This window comes from Crocuta crocuta, unplaced genomic scaffold (assembly GCF_008692635.1).
Source record: "Crocuta crocuta isolate KB4526 unplaced genomic scaffold, BGI_CrCroc_1.0 scaffold709, whole genome shotgun sequence".
NCBI lineage: Eukaryota > Metazoa > Chordata > Mammalia > Carnivora > Hyaenidae > Crocuta > Crocuta crocuta.
This window is the reverse complement of record NW_027530619.1, coordinates 683,654-706,646: the sequence shown is the minus strand read 5'-3', so window position 1 is coordinate 706,646 and position 22,993 is coordinate 683,654. Positions and strand designations below refer to the sequence as shown.

The following is a 22,993-nucleotide window of genomic DNA, read 5'->3' as shown; positions in this document are numbered from 1 at the left end:
CAGTATCTATGAATTGGATGATTAAATGTCTCTTTCAACTGACAAAACAAATGGGGATTGTAGCAGATGGAAATTGTAGAGATAAGCCAAAAAGAGAAGGCCAAGAGGCTACCTTCAAGTAAAATCAGAGTGTGGCATTAACTTGGTGAATTTTTAAGTTCCAAAAGGGCAGAGATTTTTGTATTTTTTTCACAACGTATCCCATGCTCCTTAAACAACATCTGGAATAACTGCATTACTGATCTTACTGGTTTCAGAACTAACCACTGAGAATCAATCATTCTAAGTCTAAGAGAAAAAAATCACATTAACCAAACTCAATTTTATTTTATTTTATCTTTTTAAGTCAGTAACTGACTCAGGAACCAGAATATATTTCTCTGAAGATACAGTGAATTTTCTTCCCCTACGTAGACCTCCACAGGATCCCAACCCTTTTGTAAATATGTCTTTGTGTGCCTGGCAATCTCAACCATTGGCAAATAAGCTAGATCAATTAAGTGCTTAATAGTTGTGAACTAAAATGGCACAATGTGATCAATTCCACAACAAACAGGGACTGAACTACTGAATGAAATACAAAGCATCTATCAGCTCAGTGTTCTTTCCCTTTGGGCACAGTTGCAAATATATTCACCTTCAGGATTCTGTTCTTGCATAAATCCACACCAAACCAACACTCTTTTCTAATTGACTCAATATTTCTTTAGAAATGCTAATACATTGGGGCTCAGTTGGTTAGGTGTCTGACTTCAGCTCAGGTCATGATCTCATGGTTAGTGGGTTTAAGCCCCACATGGGTTCTTAGCTATCAGCACAGAACCAGGAGCCTGCTTCAGAGTCTGTGTTCCCCTCTCTCTCTGTTCATTCCCCACTCGTGCTCTCTGTCTCTCTCAAAAATAAACATTAAAAAAAAGAAATGTTAATACATTTTGTCAACTCAAGATTCGCATGGCAGTTAGATATACTTAACTGAATTCATTAGGTAGTTGAAATTGTATTCATTATTTAATACAACCACCTTATTTTTTTCCAGTATACAAACTTTTATTATGATCATTATTTTATTCGGGGTGCCTGCCTGGTTCAGGTGGTTGAGCCTCCAACTCTTGATTTCAGGTGAGGACATGATCCCAGGATCGTGAGATCGAGCCCGATGTTGAAATACACACTGACTGTGAAGCCTGCTTAAAATTCTCTCTCTCTTTCTGCCCTTCTCCCTCACTCACCCTCATCTCTCTTTCTAAAACAAAATAAATAAATTTAAGAATAATCATTATTTTATTTTTGAAATAATAGAACTGAAAAAGAGTAGAAAACTTCAAGCAGAAAATGCAATAATAACATATCAGAAATTAACCAATATATACTTATTGAATGTATGGAATATGTATTCAAAATTTAAGAGAAATGGACAGGATTATGCATTAGAATATGTATGTGCTCATTATTATGAGAAAATAAGACTCAAGTAAAACCATTAAAAAACACTACAGAGTAATGGGATTCTTTAATGGAATATAAATATATTACAAAAAATACAAAATTATTTTATAATTAGTAAGTACAAAAATATTATTAAGCATTGCTACAATGGTGAAGAATCTTCCAATTATAGTGGCCTAAAATGAGTACTTAATTTTCACTCACATAGGACATAGCTGTGGGTGGCTGCAGCTTTGCTTCAGGCAGTTGCTGGGCTTCAGGCTAAGATTGTTTCAGGCAGCAGTTTTGCTCCATTTTGGCTATGATTGGCATGTCTCTTTATTCCAGAATGCAGGAAAATGAGTAGCATAGATACAGTACATGAATATTCTGCTGGAAGTGGAAGAGTAAGAGCTGGTTTAAATGTATAATATTTAATGGTGTCTGTGGATGCTGTATAACCATGTTTTCTCACAATGGCCCAAACTAGTCACATGGTTAGTGTAAAGTTAGTAGAATCAGGAATTATGCTGTATCTCCAGAAGGCATTGCAAATCACCTACCCTGAGAAGGGGTGCATCCTTTCAGGAGTCTTACAAAGGAGATTGTGAATCATGAATAACAGATGTATTATGACATACACATTAATCCATTTTAACCTAAATAGAACATATCAAGTGACTGAATTTATATCCATGACAAGATCTATGAAGATTTATTAGTAACATATATCTTTGCTAATGATTTTCTGGATTTTTTTTTTTGTATAAACAGAAGTTGTATACAGTTACTTTGAATAAATTGCTTAGAAAAATGATTTAGATTTATTTACGGTTAATATTTTGTCAAAAAAAGATATTCTCTCCTTTTGTACATAGAGGAAAGGTAATTGTCTATCAGTTTAAAGTGTAGGATTGAATCAGACATCTTCAAGCCTAAAGGCTGACAGGGAAGAATAAAGAAAGGTCCTGACTTTTCCTTAACATTTGTGTAAAAATGTGATTTCTCAACTCATGAAATTCTCAATGCTATGTTGTAAAATTCCTAAATTATATAAATATTATTAATTTGTGGATCCATCTTTTTATTGAAATACCAAAGCAACTTACAAAAATCACTTATAAAATCAATCTCTGGATTTAGTGNTCAGTGTCTAATTATAATTATATATGTATAAATAAAAAGTATATAAAAGTAACATATATTTATATATATTATGGAAAAGAATATATATTGAAAATTTGTTTCCATTAATATATATGGAAGAGAAAATATGGAGAGATATATATATATATGGAACAGAAAAAATTGGATACTTAGGCAGATAGTTTTCTCTCATTCATAAATAATCATCATGGAAGTCACAGCTCCTCAGTTTCTGCCTCATTAAGTTCATCTTTGTGAATTTGACTTCTTTTTTCTACAGAGAGAGAGCATGCTCACTCATGTGGGGGAGGGGTTGAGGGAAACAGAAGCAGGTTCTATACCTCTGAGCAGAGCTGGACTCTTAACCAGCTGAGCCACCAAGGTGCCCTGAATTTGACTTTTGAGACAATCAAAGGTCACTCCATTTTGTGGATGTACTGTAATTCAACCCACCAGATGCCCATTGATGGAAACTTGAATTCTTTCACATCCATTGCTATCATAGGTATTGCTGCCATGAATAGCCTCGTGTCCTCATTTTGCATAATGTGCTTGGTATAGCTCCTTAGAAGTGGGGTTGCTAGGTCAGATGGTAGATTTGCAAGATTTTTCTCCACTACGGTAGTATTTTGCATCTTTATTAGTAGTGAATGAATGAAATTATTTCCTTAAGCCCCCTTCAAGGACATACTGTCACATGTTTAGATTTTTATATGTCTAGTAAGTTAAAAAAAATAGTTGCTCATTTTTTTTTCATTTTCTGATTAAAAATATATTTTTTTAATTTTTTGATTTCTGATTTTCAGAGGCCAGATTGAACATTTTTTTCATATGGTTAAGAGCCACTTATATGTATTTTTCCCTGAATTCTCTCTATATATCCGTAGCCCCCTTTTGCAGAGCTATTGATTTTTTTCCCATTGTGTAGAATACCTTTACATATTACATACATAATTAGTATCTTTTGTAAGATATTTATATATTAGTATCTTTCATAAGATACGAATTTGGACATTCTTTGTTATAGAATTTGAATCTGTGTTGGACAGAAACACAGCTCACAGGACTGAAAGTATTTAGTTTTTCACGTAGATGCAGTTCTGAACTTAATCTAATAACATTTTTCCTCTGGGATTGTGAGAAATGATGAATCTTATCTTGCTAGTGCCTTTGCCCTGAGCCTCCTCCAAGCCCATGATGAAAGTCAAGGCTCCTACATTTCTGTCAGCAGCTCTCAGGCCATATGCCATCTTCTGCCTCCTCTCCAGAGAACCACTCAAACCTATGCTGCTCCTCCCTCTCTGGGTTGGGCAACTCTGAGTGCCCACCTGTTCCCTGTCTCCATGCACCTGCTGGTGGGGTCATTCCCTTATACTGCATTTGTGTACCATTACCGGCCATTTGTGTCTTGCTTTTGCTTAGAATATTTTTGTAGTTGTTTTTGATTTATTAATCTATTCTTTTATGACTTCTGGGTGGTAAGTCACGGCTGGAAAGGCCTTCCTACTCCAAGGTTATATAGGAATTTAGTGATTTTTTTTTTCTTCTAGTGCATCTAGATCATATTTTGACATTAAAACTTTGATCCAGTTATAGTTTGTATCAGTGTATTTTTGACATACCTTTTGTCTTCACTTGTGATATAACTAAGTCTCTCTTTCATAGCTTTCTCAGGTTTTGATAGCTCCAGTTCACACTCTAGTCTCACAGACCATCTCTTCTCCACGTTCCTGAACTTTCTGCTATTCTTATCTTCTTTCTTTAAAACAACAAATACTTTATTAAATATATCTTAGTTGATGTTGCAATATTTAATTATACTTTTCACCAATGATGTGACAAAACAGTTAAACTTTTTCATTGTTTTTCTTTTTTTATATATATATATTTTTTTATTTATTTCTAGGAGAGAGAGAGAGAGACAGTGTGAGCAGCAGAGGGTCAGAGAGACAGGGAGACACAGACTCTGAAACAGGCTCCAGGCTCCGAGCTGGCAGGCAGCACAGAGCCCGACGCGGGGCTCGAACCCACGAACCGCGAGATCATGACCTAAGCGAAAGCCAGACGCTTAACCGACGAAGCCACCCAGGCGCCCCTTTCATTGTTTTTCTTAATTCATTCATGATTAGAGGTGAGACTTGTTCCTTTTTCGCTAGTCACATTTACAGCCAATGAGTTTTCATGGACTATGATTAGTAGATTCCCGGACAGCAATAATAGTATTTATCCAAAGTAGCTTTCCAAACTTCGAGAGTTAAAAGATTTCCTTTTTGTTTCTGCTAAACACTTAAAAATATGGCATCTCTGGCTCTCAGTGATCTCCTACAAAAATCTTGTACTAGTAACCTGGCTTTCCTACATCTCACAGCTTTTGCCTTACAAAATATGTCTTCATTTATAGAAGTTCTATTTGCTGAAACTGCTATCTCTGGGAAATAATCCTCACTCCAATTTCTAAGTCTTCTTTCTCTGCTTCTTTAGAAACTCTGCTATACTCAATATTGGTTCTAATTTCAATGCTTATCTTCTGCTGGAACCCTCTCTTTCTGGAAGTCAATATGGTAAAATCTTATAATAATATGGCCTGATTAAAAATATGCTGTGGCACCTGGGTGGCTCAGTCAGGTGAGCATCCGGCTTTGGCTCAGGTCATGATCTCACAGTTTATGGGTTCAGGCCCCACGTCGGGCTCTGTGCTGTTGATAGCTCAGGGCCTGGAGCCTGTCTTTGGATTCTGTGTCTCCCTCTCTTTCTCTCCATCTCCTGCTCACACTGTCTCTCTCTCTCTCAAGATTAAAAAAAAAAATAAAAATAAAACATAAAAAATAAAAAATATGCCATGATAATGCAAATTATAATCCAATACAATGAGAACTTAGCTCCTGTTCTCTGTTAAAACTTATTCTTTTTAAAAAAATGTTTATTTGTTTATTTATTTTGAGAGAGAGAGTGGGTACACACGTGTGAGAGGGCAGAGAGATCCGGAGAGAGAAATCCCAAGCAGACTCCATCGTGTCAGCACAGGGCCCAAATTGGAGCTCAATCTCATGAACTGTGAACTAAGATGAGCCACCCAGACATCCAAGAATACTTTTTAACAGGGGTCCCTGGGTGAGTCAGTCTTGATTTTGGTAGGTTATGATCTCACATTCATGAGATTGAGCCCTGCGTCAGACTCTCTTCTGATAGCATGGAGGCTGCTTGGAATTCTCTCTCTCCCTATCTTTCTGCCCCTGTCCTGTTTATGCATACACTCTCTCTCTCAAAATAAATAAGTAAACAAAACAAAACAAAACAAAAACAAAACAAAAAACTACTCTTAATTGGAGGTAAGCTAACATTTGATCTCCTTCCAAGTAAGCCAGAAGATAAATATTGCAGACAGACTGAGAATCCAGAGGTCAACTGGTGTCATTCCCATCTCAAATTGGGAAGTGGAAGGTTGAGTAGCCATAATCCCAGTATTCTCCATCCCTAGTTTTGACCCAGCTTGTATATAGAGAATGTATATCAATTAACTGGAAATATTTCTGGGATAATAACTAACTGGAACTTTCTCCACTGATATTTACACCAAACTAGAGAGTTGCCATCACATGACTTCAGAAACCAAATATACCAGATTGGATTTGAATTGTATGGCTCAGGCTCTGGAATTCCCAATCAGTTACTGTGTAGTCTCATCTTAATAATTGCATTAATCTCTAGTAATCGAGTCCAACATTATATGTGACAATATTTTGCATCTCATTGGGTTAGGTATTATCTTTAGCAGTTTCTGAGCTTCCAATTTCTAGGTTTCTTGTATAGATCCCTGTTCACTTTCTGGCACATTCCCATGGATCTATCCCCTGGATTGCTGTGGGTCTCTGCTTTTGTCAATATTTGAACACAATATGTTGCCTGTGGATTTTTTCCCCCGATCCTAGTTTCCTTGAAAATGTAGGCTGTGAGTTCATTGCTAACTGTGGCTATGGTTTTGCTTAATATTCTGTATGATAACCTGCATATTCCCACCAGAACTGCAATTCTGCTCAGCGATTTGGAGAAGATACTTTAAATTCCCTGAATATAATTTCTTACCTCTAAAATTAGAAAGCTCAAGCTTCATAAAATATAATTTAATATTCACTAGTAGATTCTCATAAGATTTAATAGTAGAAGCAGTTCATCTAAATAATTTTTATTCATTTTACATTCTTCCATTCCAGAGAATAGTAATTTTTTTTATCTATTTCTCCAAAGTTCACCATTGGAATAGATAATAAAAATTATACATATCTTAGTTTCAAAAAAGCATATTACCTTTGACCTTGTGAATAACAAAACTGAACATATATAAGCTGCTTAACAACAAAAAAAATCAATGTATATTCATTTATGCACTGTAAAGAAACTTATGAGTGTATCTAAATTAGGTATATTTTGACAATGTTTGCAAATAATTTGTATTTGAAGAAAGACACAGTTATTTTATACATTGTTGCATTGCTCCTAAGCACTTTTTCAACAATGAACATGCTTGGATTGAAAAATAAGATAAGATCAGATCAAATATTTTTTGTTCTGCTTTGACTCAGACTTGTTTCTTCTCAAATTAAACCTAATTTTAGTTGGCAGGATCCTAGCTATTAGTGTGTCATCTACTGTGACCATTTCCATCATGATTTGCAGAGGTCATTTGCATGATATTTGACTCTATTGATTCTAAAGTTATAAAATTCAACACCACATGGACTCTTCACAGTCCACAATAAAAATGGAATTTGGAACTCCTGATGTGTGGCAAAGGGCAGCTTAAAAAAAAGGAAAGGAAAAGAAATATGCCATCTTAGGAAATAAATTTTTATAGGGAGATAGCATTTTTTAATGCATACTGGCAGGTAGAAGAGAAAGGGATTAAGGCTAAAAAGTAACAAAATGAAAAGATAGTAAAAAATAAAAGAAATATGATGCAAAATTTGGTATAAAATAGCCATTGTGGAAACAAGAACCCCTCAGCCCCCCATTTCCCACAGAGTTGTGAAAAGGCAAATGGAATAGATCAGCAAGAGTTCACAGGTTACCTGCACAGTCTTCAGGATGGGGTGGAATCCCAGTGGGTAGTGGATGGTATCACCAGCAGGGGCAGAATGTGTCTGTCATTGACAGCTTCAAAGGAAAGCTAGGGAAAAAATCATATGAATTGTGAATTTGCATAGTGGCCTTATGTCATGTCTTTTGCCTACCTAGCACCTTTTGTACATACTTCCTGTGCTTGAAAATCTTCTTCTCTGAGAGCCCTGGATACTCAAGACAGAAACCAGAAAATGTGCTTGCTCAGTGTGACTGCCATTTTGGTGGGTCAATTCAGGGAAGCTATAGTCCTGAATTACCCAAACACTAGGTGTTGCTGAGGAAGTATTTTGTTAAATGTAACTAAACTTCATAATTAGTTGACTTTAAGTCAGAGAGATTATCCTAGATAATTTGTATGGTCTGATTCAATAAGGTCTAAAAGTTGATCTGAGGCTTACCTGAAGAAGGAAATTCTACTTATGAACAGCTGCTTAATCTTGTACCCTAGAGTTTTAGTCTGCAACCTCTGAAAATCCATCCTTTAGACTGTGGACTTTCCCTGCCAACCATCACAATCTTGCAAGCCAATTCCATGCAATATATCTATCTTTTTAAGATTTGGGGCATTTTGTTAAGCAGCAATAGTGCCCCCATTTAAGAAAAGTGTTGTCTAACTTTCCTCATAGATTCACTGTCTTAGGGCACTCGGGCATAAAAAAACAACTGAAGTGTATTCTCTCAAAATACTTTGGGTATGGAAATGTATCTCAGAGTAGAATTGTAGAAAAGACAGATACTTTTATTGAGATGCTCAGTTAAAAAAAAAAATCTAAGTAAAAAAAAAGGCATCCTTTTAGGATAATTGCCATTCTTAGTAATGTAAACCTAACTCACTTAGTCTTTTGGGGTCTCTTGTACAGTAACTTTTAATCCAAATTGGTGAAAGAATCATTTAAGAATATAAAATCTTTCTCCTGATAAATACAAACTGCAACAGTGAATTTACACATTCCCTGCTCAGTTTGGAAAATATTTCCTACTGAATAATTGTACATAAACTTTTAGAGTAATTCTAGTAGAATCTAAGTTTTATATGTATTATGTATATAATGTGTATATGTGTATATATGTGTTTGTGTGTGTTTATAAATTCTTTTTCTAGTCATCCAATGATTAATATTTAGCTTGTTTCTAAACCTTGGCTTTTGTCAAAAATGCTGCAAAGAACAGAAAATGCCGCTATCTGAGTCTTCAAGATCCCATTTTTCATTTCCTTTGGATATATACCCAGAGTGAGGTTGCTGTGTACTGTTTTCCATTGTGGCCTCACTGATTAAGAGTCAAACCAATAGTGCATAAGGGTTCTCACTTGTTTAGGATTTTTGCTTTTGTTTCCTTTGCTTTTGGTATCAAGCCTAAAAGAAAAAAATCACTGCCAAGACTAACGATATCAAGTAGTTCATGTTTAAATTCCCTGTATTTTCTGTCAGGAGTTTTATGGTTTCTAATTTTAAGTTTTAGACTTTGATCTCTTTTGAGTTGATTTTTGTATATGGCATAAGACAGGAATCCAGGTTTATTCTTTTATATATAGTTATCCAGTTTCCCTAACAGTTATTAAAGAGACTATCATTTCCCCATTTTATATTCTTGGCTCCTTTGTCAAAAATTAATTGACTATATTTGAGTAGATTTATTTCTGGGGTCTCTATTCTGTTCCATTGATTTATGTGTCTGTTTTTGTATTATACTGTTTTGATTACTATAGCTTTGTAATATATCTTGAAATCAGAATTTTTCTTGTCTCCAGCTTTGTTCTTGTTTCTTAAGATTGTTTTGGATATTCAGGGTCTTCAGTGGCTCCATACAAATTTTAGCATTATTTGTTTTTTCTGTGAAAAATGCTACTGGAAGTTCAATAGTGAATGTACTAAATCTATAGATGGTTTGGGGCAATATGGTTATTTTAACAATATTAATTTTTCCAATCTATAAGCATGGAATATGTTTCCATTTATTTGTATCTTCTTCAACATGTTTTATCAAAGTATTATAGTTTTCAGTGTACAGATCTTTCACCTCCTTGATCAAATTTAATTCTAAGTATTTTTTAAAATATGTGTTTATTTATTTTGAGAGACAGACCAATAGAGAGAGAGCAGAAGAGGGGCTCGAACCCACAAATCATGAGATCATGACCTGAGCTGGAAACAAAGAGTTGGAGGCCTAACCAACTGAGCCGCTCAGATGCTCCATATTCCTAAGTATTTTATCGTTCTTGATGATACTGTAAGTGAGATAGTTTTCTTAATTTCTCTTTCTGACTTTTCTTTGTTAGTGCATAGAAATGCAACTGATTTTTGTATATTGATTTTGTATTCTGCAACTTTACTGAATTCATGTACTAGTTTTAATATTTTTATTTTTATTTAGTGGAGTTATTAGGGTTTTCTATACATAATATTTCATCTGCAAACGGAGACAATTTTATTTCTTCATTTCTGGTCTGTGTATTTTATTTTTCTCTTGTCTAATTTCTCTGGCTAGAACTTCCAATAATATATTCAATGAAAGTGATGAGAATGGACAACTTTGGCTTCTTTCTGATCGTACCAGAAAAGCTTCTAGTTTTTTACCCCTGAGTATGTTGTTAGGTGTGAACTGGTCATATATGGTTTTTTTTATGTTGAGCTTACTTCTATCCGTAGTCAGTTTGTTGAGTTTCTATCATGAAAAAAATGTTGAAATTCTCAAATGCTTTTCTGCATCTATTGAGATGAACAGAGGCTGGTAGAATTGTGAAAAGCATAATAAAAAGAACTTAAATTGTCTTTAAGTTTTAGAAATATTAATCTTAATGTTTCTGCTACTTAGTTCTCACAGGAAGGTGTACGCATGGTAAATAAAGCCTAAATCACCTTGCCAAATATCTATATAATTGTGAACAGACTGTTAGTGAACTGTGGAGGTTAAAGGTGTTATTGTGCAGAGTACAGAAGGAAATGAGAGATGTTATTGGAAACTGGAGGAAAAAGGATCCTCATAATGGCAGAAAGGTTGGCAGAGTTGTGCTTTTAGTTATGGGGAGAGCAGAACTTATAAGTGTTGAATCTGAGTATTTAGTTGAAGAAATTCCCAAACAATGTGTTGATGATATGAACTGGTTCTTCTTGCTTTTTACAATAAAATTTTAGATAAATGGATAAACTGAAGAACTTGTAAACAAAAAGGAAATAGAATTGTGATTTGGAGGTTCTCAGCCTAGCTTGATTACAGCAGTTGCTAAAATTACAAGACTATCCGGAAGAAGGGGGGAAAATGAATGTATGGCTGGGCATTGAAAAGATTTAGTATGTGACTCATAGAGCCCATCAGTCATCATAGTGAATCAAAATTAGAGGTGCAATTATCTAGGAATGATGTATGCAGGAACCTCTTGCCTAATAGGATGTATATATTTGTGCATACATCCATGCATGAACACATACACTTATTCATTACAGCATTATGCCATGTATGAAACGTAACATACTAGAGAGAATCACATGGCTCCTGAGAATGCTGTATGGAAAATAACAGCTAGATTTCATTAAAAGGAGCTAAAAGAGGACAAAACAAAAGAAGGCTGTTGGACTCCCAAAATTCTGCATGCAAGAAACAGGCTAAATAAAACTATTCAGCTGCAAGCAGATTCTACCATTGAACAAGGAAGAATGATTTAGAGGACAGAGTTAACAGTCATAGAAGATTATTTCCAGGCTTTAACTAAATGGAATTTGGGGCACCTGGGTGGCTCAGTCAGTTAAGCCTCTGATTTCGGCTCAGGTCATGATCTCACGGTTCGTGGGTTCGAGCCCCACGTCGGGCTCTCTGCTGTCAGCTAGCTCAGAGCCTGGAGCCTGTTTCAGATTCTGTGTCTCCCTCTCTCTCTGATCCTCCCCTGTTCACACTGTCTCTCTCTCAGAAATAATTAAAAAAAAACAAAACTAGAGGGAATTTGCCTAATTGGATTTGGAAATAGTTTTGGACTGGTAATTCCATTTGCCTTTCATTTTCTGCCATTTCAAACAGGAATGTCTCTGTTTTTCTATGTCTATCCCACCACAGCCCTGGAATATGGTAAATGTATACTTTAAGTGGGAAGGACATGAATTTTGGTGACCAAAGTGTGAACTGTGGTAAACAGAATAATGACTGCCCAAATATATAAAAATTCTATATTTTTATAACCTGTGAAACCTCAGATTACACAACAAAAGGTAATTAAGGTTGCAGTTGGAATGCAAATTGCAGATCAGCTGACCGTGAAATACTGATAATAGCCTGGATTATACATGTGGACCTAGTACAATCACAAGGTTCTTTTAAAGTGGAAGAGGATTTTGGAAAGAGGACAAGAAACATGGAAATATGAGGAGCATTTCAAGCCCAACTTCCTTGTTTTAAAGATAGAGAAAGAGGACCACAGGTCAAAACATGAGTGAGGTCTCTAGAAAATGGAAAGACAAGGGAATAGAATCTCTCTTAAAACATACAAAGGGATTGGAGCTCTACAAACACCTTTATTTAATTTTTTAAATGTTTCTTTATTTAATTTTGAGAGAGAGTGCATGAGTCAGGTAGGGGCAGAGAGACAGGGATAGAGAAAACCAAGCCAGGCTCCCTGCTGTCAGCACAGAGCCTGACATGGGACTTAACCTCATGTGTAGTCACGACCTGAGCCAAAATCAAGAATCAGCCACTTAACCAGCTAATCCCCCCAGGCATACCCACAGACACCTTAATTTTGGAAAAATATGACCCTTTTTGGACTTCTTACCTCCATAACTACAAAACAATAAATCTGGTTGTCAAGCCATTTAACTTTGTATTTTGTTTTATTTATTTTATTTTTATTTATTTATTTTTTACAGCAGACATAGAACATGTGACCTGTAGCTAGAGGTCAGGTACATGGTGTACGAGGCCTCTAGCATACAGATTAGCTTCCTTTACACTTCAGTTTGAAGGTAAGCAAAGTGAGGAGGTGAGAAGTATTCAGAATCCATTTGTGGTGAGGTTAGAAAGTAGGTTTTGGTCTTTAGAAACAGGAGTGATGAAGACTATGGTGTCCAGCTCAGCTCCACTATGTCCACTTGTGGGTCATTCTGTTCTTCATGGAATAGTCTTCTGGTGAGATTGGGCATTGAATCTGGCTGTGGAGTCCTGAAAGCCCAAAAGCTCAACTTGCTATCTCCCTGAAGATTTCTTGACCTACTTAATATCCTTTAAAAATCATTTTTTGAACTAGCCAGTGTGCTGTTTTTTTTCCAATTAAGAATTCTGATATACACAATTTATCAAGGTGGAAGCTTCAATGGATTTTTGAGAAAGAAACCATATTTTAGGATTAATGTGGAAATAAATGCTAAAGAATTGGAGAAATAGGGTAGAGAGCACTTTGTTTAATAATCTGTGCCCTTCTGTTATTAACTCCTGAGACAAGGAGAGTGCCAAATCAGTGTTGCAGTGAATGAACTAGGACCTTTATTTCCTCTCTGGGCAAATGAAATGCTAATTATCTTGGTGTTTTAAATTCAAGCAGCTTATTCGTTCATTCACATGTGGGAATTCAGGCAAGTATAATGTCATGTAGGGAAATCCTCTATAGTTTATAAAAGAGGAAAATACTAATGTCTCCTTTACAAGAAGAGACGATAGAAATCTTTCTGATTATGAAACTATATAGCAGCATATGGTTTCACCCATACATTTATTCACTTAGTAAATTACTTATTTTTGCAACTGATGTTTATTGGAAATCTCCTGTTTACTTGATTATGATGGTATAGACTACTGGTAAGGAATGGCCTCTGCCTTCCAGGAAGTCTATACTGAGAGGAAAAGGCAGTTATTATGAAAACAGCATGGAATACATGATACTGTACAGTATTGAAGGAGCACAGGAGAATGTTTGGATAAATCTACTTCCAAGATTCGGATACTGATTAGTCCTTTAGCCACATCCTTAGCTGAAATTTCACCTAGAACTGAATGCTTCAAATTTCTGTGTTTAATAAAGCTGAATGATTCTTTATTTGAAGGTTCTAATAAGTAAAAAAAAAAAAAAGAAGAAGATGAAGGAGGAGGAGGAGGGAAAAATACTAACTGAGAAAAAAATTCTATAAAGTAGAATAAAATTTGAGAAAAACAATGAGGGTATATTATCTAATACATAGGCGGTATGTATATTTCCAAGCCTTATGACAAGTTCTACTAATTGTATCTCTACATTAAGATAAATGTTTTTGCAGGAATGCTCTACCATGGGCAATGTTTCAAAGATGGCTCTTACACTAACTGGTGAAGATTCTTAGCCTTTCTGTGTGCAACTAACTCTTCCAAGTTCTTGAGTTGGAGGTCAGACACATAAGAAGTTATAGATCATAATTTTAGCAAACCTAATCTGCTGGTGTATAAATATATATAAATAGAAGGTAGGTATTTTTATAATAAACTTCCTATATTATTATTCCATTAGAAAGACCTAAATGTAAGGCAGGAAGCCATCAAAATCCTCGAGGAGAAAGCAGGCAAGAACCTCTTTGAGCTTGGCCACAGCAACTTCTTACACAACACATTTCCAGAGGCAAGGGAAACAAAAGCACAATTGAACTATTGAGACCTCATCAAAATAAAAAGCTTCTGCATAGCAAAGGAACGAATCAGCAAAACTAAAAGGCAACCGATGAAATGGGAGAGGATATTTGCATATGATATATCAGATAAAGGGTTGGTATCCAAAATCTATAAAGAATTTATCAAACTCAACACACAGAAAACAAATGACCCAGTGAAGAAATGGGCTAGAGATATGACTTCTCCTAAGAAGACATCTAGATGGCCAACAGATATATGAAAAGATATTCAACATCACTCAACATCAGAGAAATACAAGTCAAAACTACAAAGAGATACCCCTTCACACCCCTCACAATGGCTAAAATCAACAAGTCAGGCAACAACAGATGCTGGTAAGGATGCGGAGAAAGAGGACCTCTTTTGCACGGCTGGTGGGAATGCAAACTGGTACAGCCACTCTGGAGAACAGTATAGAGTTTCCTCAAAAAATTAAAAATAGAACTACCATATAACCCAGCAATTGCACTATTAGGTATTTATCCAAGGGATACAGGTGTGCTGTTTCAAAGGGACACAGGCACCCCAATGTTTATAGCAGCACCATCAACAATAGCCAAAGCATGGAAAGAGCCCAAATGTCCACCAATGGATGAATGGATAAAGAAGATGTGGTATATATATGGAATGGAGTATTATTCAGCAATAAAAGAGAATGAAATCTTACCGTTTGCAACTACATGGATGGAACTAGAGGGTATCATGCTAAGTGAAATTAGTCAGTAAGAAAAAGACAAATATCATATGACTTCACTCATATGAGAACTTTAAGGTACAAAACAGATTAACACAAGGGAAGGGAAGCAAAAATAATATAAAAACAGGGAGGGGAACCAAAACATAAGAGACTCTTAAATATGGAGAACAAACAGAGGGTTACTGGATGGGTTGTAGGAGGGGGGATGGGCTAAATAGGTAAGGGGCATTAAGGAGTCTACTCTTGAAATCACTGTTGCACTATATGCTAACTAATTTGGATGTAAAAAAGAACAATTAGATTATTTCTATGTATAGAACAGATATATTTTGCTTTTCTATGATGTTAGAAGAACTAAAAATAAGGTTTAATTTTTTAAAAATAATTTTTAGGAGATATGATCAATATTTGGGTCTGCTTTCTTCACAGTGTACAAATAAGTGAAGCTCTACTAGCCCTTTTCTGGTACTATTAAACTTCCTTAGATTTTATGGTTAATTAATCTTTTGATTATATTTATGGATGACTATTGCTATGGTAGGGAAATTGGAATTATACAAAACAATTTAATTTAATTTTATTTAATTTTATTTTATTATGTATTTCTTCTAACATTTAGTATGAGGCTGACTTGAACTTGGTTGTATGTCCAGAATAATGACGTAAATGTAGAGAAAAAAATTCAAAATATATGAAAAAGAGATTTTTCAAGAAGGAGGCAAGTAGATTAACTAAGAGAAGTCAACATTAAAAAGTATTTCTACTTTGTACACAGATACAACAAGGGATGGAAAAATAGACTTATCTAAGAATGCACCAATTCTACATTCATTTTTGATTTTACAAAGATAAGGGGAAAATACCAAAATGAAATTTTGCATGCTGTAGTCCTGTTACTTCCTAGGAAGTGAGGCACGATGATCTCTCCATTTCTCCCCAATTCTAAATATTTTATGGTTAGTATTAATATGATTAAATATTTCTTCTTTCTTTGGTGAATAATACTAAGAAAGTGGTAGTTCGGTTAGCTATTATTAGTATTGGGACAATATAAGTTATATTTTTATGAAAAGCCTGTGTCTTCTCAATTTCTTTCATTTGCAACAAGTTTTAAAGCACTATGAATGACCCAGCTGTTATAGAAAAAAAAAAAAAGCCCAATATGTTATTTAACTTTTAGACAGCCTGTTAATTACATTTCTCTAAGTATTTTAAGTACTTGGTTTGAATGTGAAAGACAAATATCATAAGTTGAAGAATTATAAATGATATATGACCCTTTGTGTGAATGAAAATCAGATCCATCAATGACTTAAAAAAAATTTTTTTAATGTTTTCTTTATTTGTGAGAGAAAAGAGAGAGACAGGGTGAGCAGGGGAGTGTCAGAGAGAGAGGGAGATACAGACCCTGAAACAGGCTCCAGGCTCTGAGCTGGCAGTCAGCACAGAGCCTGACGCGGGGCTCGAACCCACTAACCGTGAGATGATGACCTGACTCGAAGTCTGATGCTTAAATGACTGAGACACCTAGGCTCCCCAATGACCTTTTATCATTGAAGAAAATGTTTCCTTTTCTTGAGGTTCTCCTTTCTTGATTAGGCTGAAATGTGCTACAAGTAAAATCTCCAAAAGCTGAGCATGTGAAAAAAGCATTTGAAGAGCTCCTTGGCAAATCAGTACAAAACCTCAAAATCATCACTGTAGTATTCAGGAGATCAATTTATTGTCCAGATTTTTTTATGACTTCACCACCAGGTAAATTCTATGTTCAAAAATGAACTTTTTTTTTTCTTGGCAATCCTATGCACTTTCCCTTTCCTACATCTCTTTTGATACACTTAAGAAGGAACAACAGGGGCATCTGGGTGGCTCCGTCGGTTAAGCGTTGTTGGACTTCAGCTCAGGTCGTGATCTCATAGCTTGTGAGTTTGAGCCCTGTGTTGGGCTCTGCGCTTGCAGCTCAGAGCCTGGAGCCCTCTTCCCTGTGTCTCCCTGTCTCTCTACCCTACTCGCACTAGCAGTCTCTTTCTCAGAAATAAACATAAAAAAACAACAACAACAACAGCAAAACGATCTCATATTAAAATTTTTTATCAAGTCCTAATTTTAAAAAAATCAATTTTTTTTTATTCTTAGGGAGTTTTTAGTTATAAATAATACTCTGCTTTACTATATATTTTTAAAAGCTTCTAATTGTTTTTATTGCCCATAGATTCTAGCTTTACTTCTCTATCACACAGAGAACATATCACAGAGTGTTTCCTGATGGCCATTCAACAAATATCTGTTGAACAGATTCCAAAAGACTTCATTTGGAAGAGAGAATATTTCAAAACTACAGTATTTTAAAACCAGTTATAAAATATCAATAAAAATCTATTGTATATAATATATATATTTATAATACAGACAATTTTAAACTTTTATAATCATTCATTTTATTTTTACTCCCAAGGACATATGACTAATAGTTTAATGTTGGGTGACCTGAATTAGTAAATAATAAAGAAATATATAGACAGGAAAATGAATAATTGTTTGTTTCAGGTGTGTTTTTCTGAGTCCATGCCAAGGGCCATATCTAAATATGACTTTAAGATTGGAATATAACAAAAAGTTGGAAGTATATGGAGATTGTTGTTCAAGCAACCTCCAAGCAACTGAACATTCTAACATATATTAAATCTATTCCACTTTATGATTAATCGTATGAAATCGAGTCAGAAATGATAGTTTCAATTGTTTTTTAAGGCTTCATATTCATATCAATATCTATAAGGAGGATGTTAAAAATGTAATGAGGACTATTGCAATGTTTAATATTTAATTTGCTGATGGGTTACATTAAGCACATAAAATCACATTGCATCATGCTGTTCTAAAGAATATAATATACTGGTCAGGAGTGTATGGAGGCTCTCTATTTCAAAGTGTTCATTTGACCCCAATTGTGTCTACATTGACAGGTGTCACTCAAGACAGCTTTGAGACTGATAACTATGGTCACAGCTGTTGAAATATCTTATCACTGGCTGGTTTCTGTGTGTGTGTGCTCGCGTGCGTGTACCTATGTATATGTGTTTATATATCTGTATAAATTATGTCTGTTGAGATGATTTTTACTCATTTCTTTTTAAGAACTTTGGACTTACGTTATGAACATCTTCAGGAAATTTTCACATATGTATATGTAGGTACATATATATTTGAAGTCTGGGATGCTCTTTGCTTAGACAAAACACATATTACTAGCTTTATTGGTTCATGAGAAGTTTTAAAAAAATATATTAATGATTTGTGATCACTATAAGTCTAAGGAATGCAACTAAAATATTTATAATAGCTTATTCCAGAGAACGCATAAATGACCAGGGATGATAACCCTAAGCAACATATTAACAAAAAGGGAGTAGCCTGTATTTTTAAAAGTAACCTAATTTACTCATTACCTACTTTATATATACATTACGTGTGTTTTGAAACAATCAGGTAATTTGTATGCTGAAGAAGCAGAAATTGATTGTAATTTTTCAAATTTCAAAAAGAAAAGAAAAGGGGAGGGTGTAAAAAATCACCAGCAGAAATGTTATTAGAAATTATCATTGCTATCATGATCTTATGAACCCAAAGAAAATACTTTTTTAATAGCTAGATCCTTAGAGTATCTAAATGGAAACAGAGGACTTGTCACTTTGACATGGAGAACTTTTTGTCAGAAATAGGTTACTGACAGAAGACTTCTTCCCTGGAGAGCCCTAAGAATAAGGCAGACATTTATCTGAGAAGATCTCATTTTCCCAAGGCAAACAGGCTGGAATCAGATGATTTCTTAATACTCCTTTCAGGGCCTTATTTTCTCTTGTAAGGAAAGACAGGATCTGATGGACAAGATAACAAATGAAAGATACCTTTGGACTACATCCTTTAGAGGCACATGGAAATGTTTAAATAGTTAGAAACTATATCCATAAGGGCCTATAAAAGTGGAAATGCAATGTATATATAATGAGTTAAAAAGGCGAAAGATTTATTCGATCTGAAGAGAAACCAGAGTATTATATATAATGAGTTAAAAAGTTGCATTCCCTTGGGGTGCCTGGGTGGCTCAGTCAGTTAAGTATCTGACTTTGGCTCAGGTCATGATCTCACGGTTCATGGGCCTGAGCCCCGCATCGGGCTCTGTGCTGACAGCTCGGTTGGACCCCGGAGGCTGCTTCGGATTCTGTGTCTCATTTTCTCTCTGGCCCTCCCCCAATTGTGCTCTACATCTCTCTGTCTCTCGAAAATAAACAAATGTAATAAATTATTTAAAAAAAAGTTGCATTCCCTTAAGTCAACTTTGTCATCATGTTCAAATTAACATGTCTGGAAACTAATTTAACATGTAATTAGTAAAGTCACAGAAATTGCTTTTTAAAAAGTCCTATGTATGAAACCTATGCAGACTGTGTTTCAGTGGAGGGATTTCATTCTGAGGCCACATAAACTATGTTGTAATTACACAAGGATAAGGTAGAGAGAAATCTATCAATATTTTGGTGGCAAATGGTATATACAGAAGACAGAATGAATATCAGAGAAAATCTGATTCACCTAAGAAAAGAATAATGAGTCCAAGAGGATGAATCAAAATGTATTTAAAGTCTTTGTAACTGAAGAGTTAAGAGATGAAGATAATTTGGAAAGAATGGGTCTTAATCTGGAAAAGTAACTTACTATTTATAGCAAAATGATGCAATATATAAAATATATGTGCATTAGTTCCCTCTTTCTGTAAGTACATATGTAAATATTCAAATATTTTTGACTATTGATAAATTAGGCCACATGATATCTTTTTTTAAATGTTTTATTTATTCTTGAGAGAGAGAGAGAGAGAAAGAGAGAGAGAGAATGCATGCACACACAAATGGGGGAAGGGCAGAGACACAAAATCTGAAGCAGGCTCCAGGCTCTGAGGTGTCAGCACAGAGCCTGACATGAGGCTCAAACTCATGAACTGTGAGATCGTAATCTGAGCCAAAGTCAAGCATCTGAGCCAACGAGGCACCCAGGCTACCTCATGTCTTAATTCTTTTTTCCTAATTCTGTTCTATTCTAAAAACAAGAGTTAGTGGTTCAAAAAGGTCAAATATAGATATTTAATTTGATAATCATGATACTAATCTCCTGAAATATGAGAAAGTAATTCCCAGCGGAATTAAGAAAATACTCAGAAATCCAATTGTATTGATATCAGGTTTTTTCTTATTTGCCTAAATGTAGCAATACCCCGCTTTTGACTACAGAAATCTTTGGTGGCATTGCATGCTTTACAAATGCAGCATTATTAAGAATTTAATTTCAGTTGGGAAACAATTCATAGACTTGTTAGGAAAATATAATTATATATAACCATTTACAGAGAAGTTTATGAATGATATTTGTTTCAGAACCTGTATTCTATTATAAAGGAATAGTTTTCATTTTATCATTCAAAAATGAGTAAAGATTGCAATAACATTACTAAATCCATAATTGGTATTCAGGAAAAGACATCCAGAGGACATTTGCTACAAGGTCAGATGAGTCAAAGAGAAGCATATTATGGAAAAGTTAAATGTATTAAAGGATTGACATGTCTTAGTAATGAGGAATGATTTCATTAATCTCTCCATTATAGTAAGCAGAAAGTTCAATCACATATTCTGCATGAATTGTTTTGGGATTTTGTAGAAAATATTGTATTTTTTCTTCCCTTCACTTTATTTATGAGTTTAATTTTCAAAGCCTTCTGGGGGGCAAGGGGAGAATAAAAATATCTTTCCACTTCTTTGTTAATAGGAAAATGGTTAATGCAAGATTATTTCTAACACTCTGGACTCAAGGTATCATAGTTCTAGGATATGGATTCCACCATTATTTAAGCATAAGACCAAAACCTGCTTCACTGAAGTTTTTAAGAGGGGATAAGTAATTACTAGAAGCCCAGTGATTAAGCCACTGTGTCAAGGTAAATTTGTTCTAATCAAGGACAATTATAATTTTCAGTTATTAAAATGTGACATATACTTACAGGGGAAAAAAGGCTATTAGTAATTATTAGTCAACAGTTATTTTTACAGGATATAGATAAACCAAAAAAGACCCATTTGAGATAAGGATATTAACTGCAAAAAACATAAAAATAATTTACTCATCACCCTTAACAGATCCTTGATGAAGAGAACTTAATAAACAATATAGAAACTATAGGTTTAGGAAGAGCAAATGCCCACGGCATAAAGTATGGGCTGAAGTATGTCATTAATTTCTACTCAGCTTATCTAACAGAGTAGGATAACTTCAAAATAATGACTGTTATTTGCTGTGTCTCTACTTCTACAATGCCAAAAGATGATATAAATGAGTACGACATCACGAAACATTTTAAATATGAACAATACTAAGTTGCTTCCTTATTCTGAAATTTTTACCTGTGTATTTACAAATAGTTTTAGTGATCAGTTTTTTTATCAAAATATATCTTTGGGAGGTCTATCTAGGTGCTTTGGTCATCTCTACATTGTAAAATTTGACAGTATTACAAGATGTAGAGAACAAAATGTTCTTACTATTGTACTAGAGGGACTCCATAAACTAATCATAGTTCAATTTTCTCTTTCCTTCTCCCTTCTCTTTCACTGAATTCAATGTTTTAAAGAAATTTACGTACATTTAGCTCACTATCATTGTTTTTGCCTTGTTCAACTTTGCTTATATTGTTCAGTTTTGCTTATATTGTTTCTTCATAATTATACATGTGTGTGCCTTACTTCCATATATTATAAACAAATGCCATACAGTTATCAAAATCATGCCCATGTGCCTAGCTCAATGGATAGCACATTGAGCTTCTAGACAAAATCATGCCCATACGTCAACTCTTTCTGACTTTCTTTAATTTTTACTGGTAAGTATACTTCTACCAGATACATACCATAGAAAGAAAAGGTCAGCAGGACAATGAAGATGTCATTAGTTCATCCCAACTCATTTAATGGCAAGAAACCTCAAAAGTTATCATGTAGCTGGTCCAATTTTGTCATCGACATTTTTTTTAATGTTTTATTTATTTCTCAGAGAGAGAGAGAGAGAGAAAGAGAAAGAGAGAGTGAGCAGGGGAGGGTCAGAGAGAGGAAGACACAGAATCTGAAACAGGCTCCAGGCTCTGAACTGGCTGTCAGCACAGAGCCTGACGTGGGGCTCGAACCCACGAGCTGTGAGAACGTGACCTGAGCTGAAGTCGGATGCTCAACCGACTGAGCCACTGAGGCACCCCTGTCAGCAACATTTTTCAAAGAGACAGTCTTTTTCTTATTATTTATTCTTGATTTCTTTGATTAATTGATCATATATGCATGGACTTATTCCTGGGCTTTGTATTCTGTGCTATTGATCTTTACGTTTAATTTTGAAGCAGTACCATACTGTTTTGATTACTATGCTTTTGTAAAAAAAAATGAAACTGGACCACTTTCTTTGTATCATACTCAAAAATAAAATTCAGAATCTATTGAAGACCTAATGTAAGACTTGAAACCATGAAACTCCTAAAAGGAAAAACAAACAAACAAACAAATAAACAAACATAGGCAGTAAATCCTCAGACATTGGTCTTAGCAATATTTTCTTGGATCTGTCTCCTCAAGCAAGGAAAATAAAGCAAAAATAAACTATTGGGACTACATAAAAATAAAAAGCTTTTGCGGAGTGAAGAAAATTGTCAATAAAATTAAAAGGCAAGCTACTGAATGGGAGAAGATATTTGCAAAGGACATATCTGATAAGAAGTTAATATTCAAAATACATAAAGAACTCATACACTCAAAAATGAACAAAACAAATAATCCAATTAAAAATGAGCAGAAGAAGCACTCTCCACAATAGCTAAAACATGGAAAGAGCCTAAGTGTCCATCAACAGATGAATGGATCAAGAAGATGTGGTTTATCTATACCATGGAATACT

General features: G+C 34.8%; 1 long non-coding RNA gene across 4 annotated transcripts in view; it reads right to left on the bottom strand.

The window, feature by feature from the left end:
• The window catches only part of LOC144234764 (uncharacterized), a 377,485-nt gene that overhangs the window by 93,003 nt on the left and 261,489 nt on the right, over positions 1–22,993 (bottom strand). For 2 of the 4 annotated variants that reach the window (XR_013336063.1, XR_013336068.1), the window contains 3 exons: positions 7,638–7,735; positions 4,194–4,330; positions 1,598–1,818 (listed from right to left, as the gene is read on the bottom strand). This is a non-coding gene — a long non-coding RNA (uncharacterized LOC144234764). Of the gene's footprint in view, positions 1–1,597; positions 1,819–4,193; positions 4,331–7,637; positions 7,736–22,993 lie in introns of those variants that run through there. The other 2 variants (XR_013336064.1, XR_013336065.1) reach the window with 2 other exon arrangements.